This window comes from Xenopus laevis, chromosome 3L (genome assembly GCF_017654675.1).
Source record: "Xenopus laevis strain J_2021 chromosome 3L, Xenopus_laevis_v10.1, whole genome shotgun sequence".
In the NCBI taxonomy this organism is placed as follows: domain Eukaryota; kingdom Metazoa; phylum Chordata; class Amphibia; order Anura; family Pipidae; genus Xenopus; species Xenopus laevis.
The window spans coordinates 99,913,192-99,926,903 of record NC_054375.1 but is presented as its reverse complement, the minus strand read 5'-3'; the positions used below and the strand labels follow the sequence as shown (position 1 = coordinate 99,926,903).

General features: G+C 39.1%; 1 protein-coding gene across 4 annotated transcripts in view; it reads left to right on the top strand.

Annotated features, from left to right (window-relative positions):
• Nucleotides 1–4,213: 4,213 nt before the first annotated feature.
• The window catches only part of znf609.L (zinc finger protein 609 L homeolog), a 38,143-nt gene continuing 28,644 nt past the window's right edge, over nt 4,214–13,712 (top strand). For 2 of the 4 annotated variants that reach the window (XM_041586700.1, XM_018252951.2), the window contains exon 1: nt 4,214–4,468. The gene's annotated coding sequence lies outside the window, so the exon portion shown is untranslated. The remainder of the gene's footprint in view (nt 4,469–13,712) is intronic. The other 2 variants (XM_018252952.2, XM_018252950.2) reach the window with 1 other exon arrangement.

Sequence of the window (13,712 nt, the reverse complement as noted above, 5' to 3'; positions counted from 1 at the left end):
GTCCCTAACCTTATTTTAAACGCTCCTCTGGACTTACGGTTTTAATTTATTTATTAAAAGTTAAGTTTTATTGTTCCTTGAGTCCTCGGATTTAAAGATGGGGTGGTGCAACTTTAAGGGTTAATCTTTTTCTCTTTTCTGCTACTATTAATAATAGTATCAGACAAAAGAACAGGAGAAATTATGATGATATTTAAAGATAGACATTGTCAAATGGACAGTGAAGCAGGGAGGGGTGGCATGCATGCTGAGGGGAGGGGGTAGGATTTGCCTAGAAGATGTATTAGAGCTCACTCTATTAAACACACCAAAAATCCTATCTCTCTACATGCAGGATTTGTGCAGTACACTGTTATTTTGCTTGTGCTGGAACCGGTTATTTGAATTGGCTCTAATAAATCTGCTTGGAAATGAAATGAAGCCTCCCCCCATCAGATATATTGGATCTGTCAATGACTGACATCTATCTACCTGCTTCATGAAGACAGAATGAAGAAAAACAGAGGGATAGTGAACATAAACTTGATTATTTCAGAAACAATGCAGAATATTTAATTACATTTCTTATTTCAGTATGTTGAAGCTTATATTACATTTTTATTTTCACAATATTTCCCTTTTAACATCCCTCAGATGACGCCTATCCATATTAATGCCAGTTTTACTTGCACAATGAGCTATGCAATATACATAACGTAATAACTAAATGTTTCTATGGCAGGTAGCAGTTTTCGGGTCAATCACATATCTGTCTGGATATGGAACATAAGCCTGATATTAATAGCAAGAGAATGGACCAGTCTAAGTCCAAACATTTTTTAGAATTGTTCTTGGGGTTAATCATATAAAATTCCAAATAGAAAAAGCAGAGCGAGGGTTGTAGATTAACTAAATTGTTTTATCATGGTTTTGTAAATTGAATATCATGAAACCATTTTGGTTAAATATGGAAAATCATTTAGTACTATAGTAATACAATTTTAGGTGCTGTGAATTGTTTGTTGTTTATAGGTAACAGCTGCTGTAAAGTATTCTATTTGTATATTCATTGTTGCATTGTATCTTCTGAACACTAGGTGACACTGTTACAAAATGTATACAATTGAGATTTAATGTTGATTAAATTAAAGAGACTTTCTTAGCTTTATATCAGTTCAAGTTAGAAAAGGCATTTTATTTTTTTAATGAGTGCTGTCCTAGTGTCCAACCAAGAGTTCTACTGGTCCTTTATACTTCGTGGACACTATGTGGCCAAAAGTATACGGGCACATTTTCAGGTAGACATGCATGAACACTCCATATAAAATGACATGTTATCGGTTGGTAGTGAAGCACTATGATAATAAGAAAGTGTGGTTTTGTAGTAGAAAACAGCACTGCGAAATAAGGGATAAACTGATGACATTATCAAAGATGTCATTGGTGCTGTTCTGTGCTACCACGCTAGTCTCCTAATAGGGAAATCCCAGCTACTTGACTACCTGCTGGCCATATGCTTATGGCAAAGTATCCAAGAAAAAACTAGAGAAATGGTTAAGAAAAGTGACACCCATAAATATTTAGGGAAGTAATGCAAAGGTGTTTAAAATTGATTGGAGTTGTTTAACTAGGTAATGGGCCACAAATAACATGGGCAGTCATAAAACCAGCTACTTTTGTAAGGAGAATACTACCTAAAGGTTGAGTGTTATGATAGCAGGGGCAGACAAGCCTTTGAGATGTCACATCAGATGCCCTAATCAAGATCAGGGTGATTTGCTGAACCCAAATTATCATGGTGCCCAAATGCCACTCAGTCCTAGTCATAGACCAACATGTACCCATTCCCTATCATACTACCAAAATAATTAAGCAGATTAACTGCCTACATGATACTTAGGGCTTTTTATATATGTAATTTTAGCTGCCATTCTCTTGCTAGACCATGTAGGGCAGGGACCAATGTAAATTCTGAACAATATCTGTAGTGTGCTCCTTAACATCTCTTTGCTGAGTAAATAAACATAAATAATAAAGAGCACACTGCTAAACCTATCAGTTAAAGAAGACTATACATTCAGACTATTAACACACAGATTTATATCAGAATAAGTGACCTGTTAAAAAAAAAAGCATATATATATATATATATATATATATATATATATATATTCAGCAAGGAAGATCCGCACTCTCAGGTCTTAAGTAAAAATGTAAAAAATTTTATTGTTACATACGAGACTGACGTTTCGGCCTCCTCCAAGGCCTTTCTCAAAGTTTGAGAAAGGCCTTGGAGGAGGCCGAAACGTCAATGAGCATTGTTTTTTACATTTTTACTTAAGACCTGAGAGTGCGGATCTTCCTTGCTGAATATGTATTGATATTATTGATACTGCACACAGGCACCTTGGACTATTTTTCGAGAGTGCTGGCTACCTCGTGGACTATATATATATATATATATATATATATACATACATACATACCTCCCAACATTTTGGAAGTAAAAAGAGGGACAAAAATTTTTGGACCACGCCCCTTTGTGTGGCCACACCCTCTAGTTACCATGTTCATTTTACAAAATTTGGCAGGTTATGAAAGTTTAAAAATATTTCTCCTTATCTAAACTGTTTTTTTGTGTCTCAAAATTGTTACAAAGTATCTTATTTGCACCTGTTACCTGTTCTGGGCTCTCTGCTAAAAGCCAATTAAGTGAGAAACTTTGTTTCTTTTTCTGGCTGTTCAGTGCAGAGAAAATAGGGACTTTCCAGTACAAATGAGGAACTGCAGGTTGAGCTGTCAAAAGAGGGACTGTCCCTCCGAAAAAGGGACAGTTGGGAGGTATGATATATATATATATATATATATATATATATATATATATATATATATATGTATTGCCCATTTACATCTCTTGCCTTGAGCCACCATTTCATGATGGTCTCTGTGCTGCCGAAGAAATCACCTGACCAGAAATACTACAACTCTAACTGTAACAGGAAGAAGTGTGGAAGCAAAAAAGTGTGGCTCACGTGACCTTACCTGCATGGTTTGTTTGTGTGCACCTAGGATCCCAGGGGGCGGCCCTTATTTTTTAAAATGGCAATTTTATAGGTATAAAGTATATTATTATGAAAATGGTTTATCTACATGAAGCAGGGTTTTACATATGAGCTATTTTATGCAATATATTTTTATCAAGACCTACATTGTTCGGGGGTATAGTTTTCTTTTAAGCCACCATTTTGTAATGGTCTGTGTGCTCCCTCAGAGATCACCTGACAGGAACTAATGCAACTAAGTGCTGGCAGCCCATGGCAATCTCATAGGCAGTCAAACAGCATGTTTCCCTTCACTGGAGACTGTTGTCCGTTAAGTGGTTTTATTTATTCAGTGTGTTGCTAAATCTACACAGGCTGTTAGACAGCTTATTGCTAAACCTACAGATGCTGATAAACAGCACAGGCTGTAAGTTACTTTTGCCTGGTGAAATCTACACAGGATCTCCGTTAAATTGTTTGTGGAGTTTACACTGTAGGTAAAAATCCAAACCAAAGTTGGTTTCACTCTGGGCAATAATAATAAAAACCATAAGCCCAGGATGTACAAATAGCAGCCCAAATATGGCCATATAAAGTGTTAAAGGAAATGGAACTGCTTTGTAAATTCTAGTATCCTCATAAATGGTTTTAAATACTTATTTTTATGTAACTTTTTTTGTATTTATTTTTTTGCCATGTGTATTCTCATGACACTTTAGCATGAAATCAATACACTGTTTTCACTTCATGATTTAAGATGATGTTTGGTGTGTCACAACACTGGTTATGTTTGTGTGCACCTTCAGGAATATGTCTCATTCATATTCCTGCTTTCCTATAAGCAATCATTCCTCACAGCCCCTAGACAACTATAAAACAACCCGCAACCTTTCTCCGGCTCTGAGGTCCACATTTATCTGTAATACAGTATTATACCATCCCTAGTATCAGCTTAACGTGGCTCACATTAAAAAGTTAATAAAACGAAGCAAGACGAAAAGTGAAATTTGGAATAATCCGTTAAATTTGGGAGAAATTAGAACAAAAGGAAACGGATCCTGCCATTCCCACACCATAAATGTTAGTTGGTCACATGACTATATAGCCACGTGACTACACTAGGCTTCCTTCAATACACAGGGTTGTTTCGGACGCAATCACAGACGTAGCTGATGACGTACCGCGGGAAGAGGCGTGACCCCGGTCGGATCAGTGGGCGTGTCCCCGGCAGCGCCGGAAGCGTAATTTTGTTCTTGGCCCGAATCTGGTTGCGGCCTGTGCGTACGTTTCAGCCTGACCCTGGAATAATTGTGTCCCTGACAAAGTGTGGGGGAGGGAGTAGGGATGGGTGCTACCCGGGTTCCGGGTGACAGGTTCCCTGGGAGCTCATCGGGATAGTACAAGATGGAGGACACTTGAGGCCGGAGGATGAGATCCCGAGTACTTGGGTAATAATCCTGTTCATATGTATAAGCAATATCCAAGTGTTGCATGTGTGTATTCCAGTGTATGTTTTGTTCTGGCTGTGCTGGTTGTTATTTGGGTGTGTGTGTATGATTGTGAATGAGCATTGTTTGGAGGTGTCATTGTGTAGTCGGATACAACACACACACACGTTCAATCTGTGCATCTTCCACATCAGCTATACACATTTATCCGTTACATAATGTAACGCACTACATACACTGTATCAGCTTTGTTCTTCCTGGGCTCCTTCCGGTGTTGTTGAACTACTGGAGCTTCTGCAGCTGTTGATCTTGGGAATTGTAGTACAACAATAGATCTGGTGCTGCACCATTGATACCCTACAGTAAATACATTATACACACGCAGTGTGACTAAATACACACGAATATATGTGATGTAAACAAGGGATCGATGTAAGCATTTTTTCTGATATTGCAGAGAAAGCAAAAACTCCATAATCATGTATGAATCAGGATAGACATTATGAGGGTGACTAGGCCTTTCTGACACCTGTCTAGCCCACTCATATTCCTTGCATGGATACATGATTACAAAGAATACAGGGGACTTCTCATTAAGTGCTGCACTCATAAATGCATTTTCATTTCATATTTCCCAGCACCAGTGTTATGCATATCAAGTTAATTTTTCAGACTGCAGTTTTCCAGCTGCAAGTTTGGTGATGGTAATAATGTATCAAAGCCCATTCTAGTCTCCTATGGTACACAATCTGGTGCTCAGTCCAGGGGATTCAGCACCTTGTAAATGCAACAGACAAAGTACACAACCAGCTCAATAAGGCTTACCAGTGCCTAGAGATTTCCCTGTGTTTATTGTATCAACTGCAGCTGTACCCCAAATACATTGTAAATACAGTAAACACAGGAAAGTCTCCTGACACTGAGTTGCATTGTACCTATCATCTGATTCTTCTATTGGTTGTAGTCCTGAAAAATTATAATATACATAATTACATATCACCCCTATGACTTGTAACAATTATGTATTTAGGAAAGTTCAACTTGAGCAAAACCCTTCATCATTATTTGTGAATGTGAGCATAAACAACAAAGTAAAAGGAACTGTTCTTGTAATTCTGCATTTAAAGAGACAATCTTCTAGTCAGATATAAATTAATAAATCAAGAATATCTTTTGTATCTGTATCTTGCAGAGTAATCTAGATGCTTACAAGCACTTTATGTGTTAATCTGCCTACTTTCTTATTCAAGTTTTTGTAGGCTTTCAGATTGCATGTGAGTTAAATGGAATGGGTTCTTGCAAGGGCACTTAGCAGTCACATCAGTTGACTTTTGTTTTATGTGATTTTTGAGAATGCAGTTGCATGCCTTTCCATTCATGGTCTCCCAAGTTATGTAAACCCACCCAATCACACTCTGAAAAATCTCATCCAACTGCAGTAGAAATTAGCGGATAGTATGTATCTGTGCCTTGTGAGCAGCCAGATCCAAATAGTATAGTGTGATCAGGGGGCTTATTGAATAAACATAGTTCTATAGATATTTGCTGAACATATATGGGAGAAAAAAGGCCATTTAAACATTACAAATAAATGGTATATTTTCCAGAAACAATTCTGGTATATTATTTATAGTTTATGTCTATTGAACAGATTTTTCTATTTTCTTATAACTTTTTCCATCCTCTTACTGTTGTGTAATATTGTCTTTGCACATTTTACATCTTTATCGAGAAAGGGTTGTTTTAGGCCTATGGCACAAATGGAATTTTGACCGCTGCATTTCTCCCCAATGAACAGCAGCACTCCAATTTCCTTCCCTGCCTACTTTCTAGCTTCCATTTAAATGAGTGGGAGACATTCTGTCTAATGCAGACACTTGTACAGTCATGCAGAATCTGTTGGAAACACAGTATTCAGCGTTTCTAAGTGATCGCTGCTTCATGGTGTGTTACGAACACTGGACAAATTTGCACCTGGCTAGTAATCCATTTCATTGTTTTAACTGTAGCTGGCTGAAAACAGCCAGATGCCATCCAGATGCGTTGCTATGGGTTACTGCCCAGGAGCAAGTTTGCCCAGTGTTCGTAAATGAGCCCGAGTGTCACTTGTGTATTTAGTGGATCTTCTGTTGGCTAGGGTAAGAAAACTCCTGTTTATCTACTAAATATTCTGGCAACAAAAACCCAAAATTATTGTGCGTGCCATTTCCTTTAATGACCAAGATGTGCTTGGTGGCTGTTGGTGGTGTAGCTCATATCCTCTTATAATTAGGAAAGAAAGTTGCAGTCTAGTGACTACACCCAAAAATAGTGCATTTGGAAGCTGATAATTGAGATTCCTATGCTTGTAAAATTGGTTTATGTGTCTGATAATGTGGTCGTAGAAGTGTCAACCTACATTTGTGGCAAGATAAATGCTTTAAAAGTGACACCAGTTGGACTGATTTCCTGTTTAGGCTAAATTACGTTGGTAAAGTTAAAGGGAAACACCACCCTAAAATTGTTTTTGCATAATCAAAGAAAATCTATATCTAAATCTATATCTTCCAATATACATAAGGTTTCAGTGATTTAAAAGATAAAATGCAATTGAGAGCAGAACCACCTGTGCAGATAATAGCAAGGGACAGATACTTATTTTATTAGTAATTAACTTTTTTTCAAATAACCTGAAATCTAAAAAAAAAAAATTCTAATTCATGTATTTTGGACAGATTCTTAGGATGCCATTTCTTTCATTGGGCAAATGTTTGGGGTAACATCCTCCTTTTCAGCGATTTCAGAATTATTTGCAGTTGTAATTAAAAGCTGTACGTCTCTGGGTTTTATATTATCTGCTTGTCTGGTTCTGACTTCGGAAGCAATGTAGCAGATGCAAGCTGAACAGACCTGTAAGAGAATAGCGTTATTGCTTAAAGAGTGGAAAACAGCAGTTGATGCTTCAACTGGATTATCCTTTTCATTCTAACTTCATTCACAGATTTTTAAAAGCTGTAGTTGTGATGGACGATCTTGTCCAATGGATGTCCGTGGGTTGACGACATACTTTAACTGTATGGATTAGTAGATTAGCCATCTGTTTCTGCTTTAGCAGGGCCACAGTCAGGGTACTACTGATCTAGCTAATTGTTTTACTTGCTGAAAATCCTCAAACTATTTTGATTTACATTTGGATATAATTTAACTGAATTGTGTCTAAAGATATTCTGATTAGCTTTCCTCATTGCTAGTTTATTCTGTTTATTATGACTACCAGGTCAGCAAAATCTCCTACATGGCTTCCTTACTTTCTTTCATCTAACATCCCATCCATCATATTAGGTGACTTTAATATACCTGTTAACAACCTTAACAACCCTTCTGTCTCTAAACTTCTATCACTAACCTCCTCCCTAGGCTTATCTTTGTGCTCAGACTCCCCCTCTCACTCCAATGGTAATGCTCTGGATCTCATATTTACCAGACTCTGTTCAACCACCAATTTTACTAACTCACCATTTCCCCTCTCTGATCACAATATGCTCACATTTCAACTCTCACTAACTCACTCCTAGCCCCCTGCTATTCCCCAAACACGTATTTACCGTGACTTACAAGCTGTAGATGTGTCACATCTCTCTTCTTCATTTGACTCTCTTCACTCTAATATCTCAGCCATCTCTTGTCCTAATGTGGCTACCTCTGTCTACTATAGTACTCTCACCACTGCCCTCAATGAGCTTGCTCCTACAAAAACTAAACATGCTAGACCCAAACCACTTCAACCTTGGCATACTGCTCATACAAAAGCGCTCCAAAGACATTCACATGCACTTGAGCGTCGCTGGCGCAAATCCCTGCTCAGAATCGGACTTTTGGAGCTACAAATCTGCCCTGCGCTCCTATAACACTAGCCTCTTCCAAGCCAAACAAACATACTTTACTTCACTCATTAACTCCCTTTCTAAAAAAAACAGTACAACTTTTCTCCACCTCTCCTTTCGCCTTCTCCACCCCCTCCGTGCACATCTGTCTCTGCTCAAGATATTGCTGAGCAAAAACAAAATTGACACTATCAGAATGGACATTACACTACTCAACCCCCCTAGACTTCCATCACCCTCCCTCCACACTCCCCAGTCTCTCCTGTGCTCCTTCACCCCTGTCACTGATGAGGAAGTCTCAAAGCTTTTGGCCTCTTCTCATCTTACCACCTGCCTGCTTGATCCAATTCCCTCAAAACTTCTCCGCAACACCAATCCTTGTCTAATCAAAGCCTTAACTCACCTATTTAATCTCTCGCTCTCAAATGGACTGTTTCCTTATCAACTAAAACATGCTCTTGTCACCCCCATTCTGAAAAACCCTCTTGATCCCTCCAATCTTGACAACCTCTGACCTATCTCTCTGCTACCTTTCATCTCTGAACTACTTGAGCGCCTAGTCTACAACCGACTAACCTCATTCCTCTCTGACAATAACTGCTGGACCCTCTACAATCTGGTTTTAAGCCACAACACTCCACTGAAACTGCCCTGACCCGACTAACTAATGTCCTTTTAACTGCTAAAGCCAACAGTCATTTCTCACTACTAATACTGCTTGATCTCTCAGCTGCATTTGACATTTGATCACCCTCTCCTCCTCCAGTCCCTCCATTTGCTTGGCCTTCGTGACACAGCCCTGTCCTGGTTCTCTTCTTACATCACCAATCGTTCCTTCACTGTCTCCTACAATTGAGTAGCATCTTCTCCCCTACCTCTTTCTGTTGGGGTTCCTCAAGGCTCTGTCCTTGGACCCTTACTCTCCCTCTGTACTTCCTCCTTCGGCAAATTAATCAACTCGTATGGTTTCCACTACCACCTCTATGCTGACGATACTCAGATCTATCTCTCATCTCCTGATCTTAACCCAGAACTCCTAATTCGCGTCTCCTCCTGCCTGTCCGCTATCTCTACCTGGATATCACAACGCTACCAACTAACACCAGTATCATCCCGGAAGTATCCATCATAACTAACAATTCCACTATCATCCCCTCTCCCCAGGCCCGGTGCCTTGGGGTTATCCTAGATTCTGCCCTGTCATTCACTCCTCATATCCAGTCACTTATTAACTCATGTCACTTCCACCTAAGGAACATATCCAAAATACGATCATTTATCACCCAAGATGCTGTCAAAATTCTTATTCACTCTCTCGTCATATCACGTCTAGACTACTGTAACTCTCTTTTAATTGGCCTTCCCCTCCAGAGACTGTCACCTCTCCAGTCCATAATGAACACTTCTGCGAGGCTCATATACCTCAGCAACCGCTCCTCCTCTGCCTCGCCATTCTGTCAATCCCTGCACTGGCTTCCACTACCTCTCAGAATTAAATTCAAATTAATGACCCCGACATTCAAAGCACTTCATAACACCCTATATCTCTGAACTCATCTCTATATACTCACCCAAACGCTTACTATGCTCCTCTACTGGCCTGCTACTCAACTCTTCTCTCATTACCTCCTCACATGCTTGCATTCAAGACTTTACAAGGGCTGCACCCCTCCTCTGGAACTCTCTCCCACGGCTTGTCTGACTTTCTCCCAACCTTTCTGCTTTCAAGAAATCTCTTAAAACGCACTTCTTTCGAGAAGCCTACCCTCACTCTGATTAACTACCAAATGCAACACCACATACAGTACCACATTTCTCACCCACTTAATTCGATCTTGCCCACTCTCACACCTTGTGTATTATTCCCTTCCCTTTAGAGTGTAAGCTCTTTCTGCATAGGGCCTTCCTCACCTTTTGTACCATTATTGATTGTGATGTATGTAACTCCATATGTTCTATTTATATAATTTCATGTGATTTAGTTGTATAATCACATTTACTTTACAGCGCTACGCAATATGTTTGTGCTATATAAATACGTGTTATAACATGTATACACGTATATAAATACAAGTTAACATCATTTGAGGGTACATACTGACCCTCAAATGATCCACCTTATGCGTTTGATACCTCCGGTACCTATGACTAAGTACCGGAGGTTATGAAATGCGTAAGGTGGATCATTAGAGGGTCAGTATGTACCAATATGTGGACTGGCTATTTGGATTCCCCCTACATAGAGGTATTTTTCTAAGAAGCTTAGACTAGCCATACATACATGGACCTGCAGTACGGTATATAAGTTTCATTTGACTTAACAACTGAAGCAAAGCATTTCTGTCCAAAGATGATGCAATTTTTGTTTTTGCTAATCATTTAATATGCAAATTGGGTCATATTAAGTTTGGTATTCAACCAAATGTCCAAAAATATTTTAAAAAATAATGCATTCTTTATGCATCCCTAAATTGTTTTTTTTTTTTTTTTTTTTTTTTACTGTAATAAATCAGTTTTGTATTGCTTTCAATTGCACTGGCCTTGTCTGCCAAATGGTCCAGACTGAGACTGTTAGCCAGTGTACCCAGTGGGAGAAGGTCACTCATGTTTTACCAGCTGATGAGACTGTAGAACATCTTGCACCAGTTCCTAAAAATTGTCTCCATACACCAGGAGGGGATTTAGCATGGGAAAAACTGCAACCCCTCCCTCCACCCCCCACTTCGATTGTCTGGGATTTCTCTTCTTTTATCCTGAGTATCTGCAGCAGTAGATTGAGTTACCACAATAATAGTGCTATCAAAAGCGCTGCAGCTGCCCCAGCCCCCTCACTCCACACACTGCTTTTTTTTTTGTGTGTGACTTTTTACTAGAGCTTCCCTGTTTCTGTTTGACCCTTTTTATCCTTTTCTTTTTTCCTTGCTTCTCATCCTTTTCCCCTCTAGCTTAACCTTCATATCACACCTCCCCCTTCATTCTCACTCCCGCCTCCTCTCTTCCTTCTCTACACTGCTCTAATACACAGTCCTCTTTGCAATTAGACCTGTATTTATATACAAAAGATTTTATATGCCGGCACTGGGTGATTCCAGGACATAGAAAACGTGGGTGATTCCAGGACATAGAAAATGTGCAAAATATCCTGAAACTGGTGGTTCATTTTGCAAGTCAAGATGAGAACAAGGGGATTAAATGATCTTTTGTCTCATTCCCCCCGTTTCCATTGTGCCGACTGTTAGTCCTGCCCACTGGATGTTTATTGGAGCTCTGTGGTAGAAAATAACAAATGTGTGAGGTATGCCACTTTAGCCCTGGCAGCAGCAATATTTCCTTGTTAGTAGCTTACATCCAATGTACCAGATCATTAAACATTAAAGGTCACTTAAAAATGAACAGTTGACTGAAATTTTAAGAATTTTCCATTTGTATTTGTTTTGGAAAGTATGGTTTGGACGTATTCCCAGTACAGTGCATTTGCACAAGTCATGTCATCATGGTGAGACAAAGTGTTTTATGTAATTGTGGGATGCCAAACCAAATCTGAATCCTAATTTGCATATGCAAATTAGGGGTGGGAAGGGGAAAACATTTTTTACTTCCTTGTTTTGTAACAAAAAAGTCATGCAATTTCCCTCCCACCCCTAATTTGCATATGCAAATTCGGTTGGGCCCGGCAGAAGGATTTGGCCGAATCCGAATCCTGCTGAAAATGATTAAGTGTAGTACTTACTTGATCTTTGGGTGAAGCCAGATGCAGTTACTGGTAGCGGGTGAGAATCTTCTGAGAAACATTATGCTCTAGTACGGGGTCCCCAACCTTTTATAGTCGTGACCCACATTCAAATGTCGAAAAGGTTGGGGAGCAACACAAGCATGAAAGAAGTTCCTGGGGTGGTGCCAAATAAGGACTGTGGCTATTTCCTAGCTCCTATGTGGACTTTGTCAGCATATAGGAGGCACTATTCAGCATCATACCTTTTTTTGAGGCCACCAGGAGCAACATCCAAGGGGTTTGTGAACAACATGTTTCTCACGAGCCAATGGTTGCTGATACCTACTTCACTTGTACAACATTGATCCTATTGGCCACTGGGCAGTGACGTAGGGACTGGGAATGCTGGTAGTAACTCTTAAAGCAGGCGCTATCATTGCACGGAAGACCTAAGGCACCTTAGTTTAAGTACTTTTTTAATTTCAATTATTGATAAAAGGAAAAGGATTAATTTGTGCTACATAGATGTATTTGTGAAAGTGTTTCTTTTGCAAATTTGTAGCAGGATTCTGAAATGCTCATATGCTGTGGTACTTGATGCCTGCACTTTAGATTTTTTTTATGAAATCATATTGTGATTTCATTAGAGTAACTTCACCTTTTGTGAACTTCCTCCACATTTGTCCCAATTGCCAAAATAATATTTAAGTTGCAATTTTTTTCCCCCAAAGATTACTGGATCCACATGCCTACAGTATCTTGCTGGAGGAAAGCTTCAATGAACACCTCCTCTGGTGCCTTCACCCGGTGATCAGTAACTGCTTAGGTACAAGTCAAAGGGTCGCAGAAGCAAGCTTTTAGAGAAGGGGTTAGAAATGGGGAAGTTCATATCAGGTTAACTTCCTTTTTAAGAAAAAAAAGTTACTGAAATTCTGTTGCATGATGATCAAGTAACATGGTATGCTTTTTTGGTGGTATTTTTACTCACTGGCATATTTATGAAAACCAGGCTAGATTTTTGTGGTCACCAATCTTTATCATGGGAATCAAGCCAATGTGCATTTTGAAGGGGAACTTTAAAAGCTAAAAAACCTTTGTTAGTCCTTGTTTTTTTTTTTCCTTTAAAGAAAAATGATAGGCCCTCATTTTCTGCCTCTTTCCAGCCTGCAAATTAAAATACTGCAAGTTATTGGAGTCACTGATAGACTTTTAGTCTTTGTTAATTTTATTCTTCTGTGGGTGCTTTCTGCTATTCCGACTTCCTAACTGCTAACTGGTTGCTTGGGCAATTAAAGCAATTTAAAGGAACAGTAATATAAAAAAAAGTTTTAAAGTAATTACAATATAATATACCGTTGCCCTGCTCTGGTAATACTGCTGTTTGCTTTAGAAACACGACTATAATTTATATAAATAAGCTGTTGTGTAGCCTTGGGGGAGCAGCCACTCAAGTTGAAATCGGGTTAAATGACGAGAGTCACATGGGTAATAACAGATAAGCTCTGTAGCATTCAGTGGGATTAGTTATTTCATTGTTACACAGGAATCTATGGGTAATGGCACATGGGACTTGTTGTTGCTACCACTGTTACAGTGGCCAAAAAAAGTACCTGGTTTCCTTCCCACTAGTAATGGGAAAACTAGCCAGAAGATTCTTTATGAGGCTCCT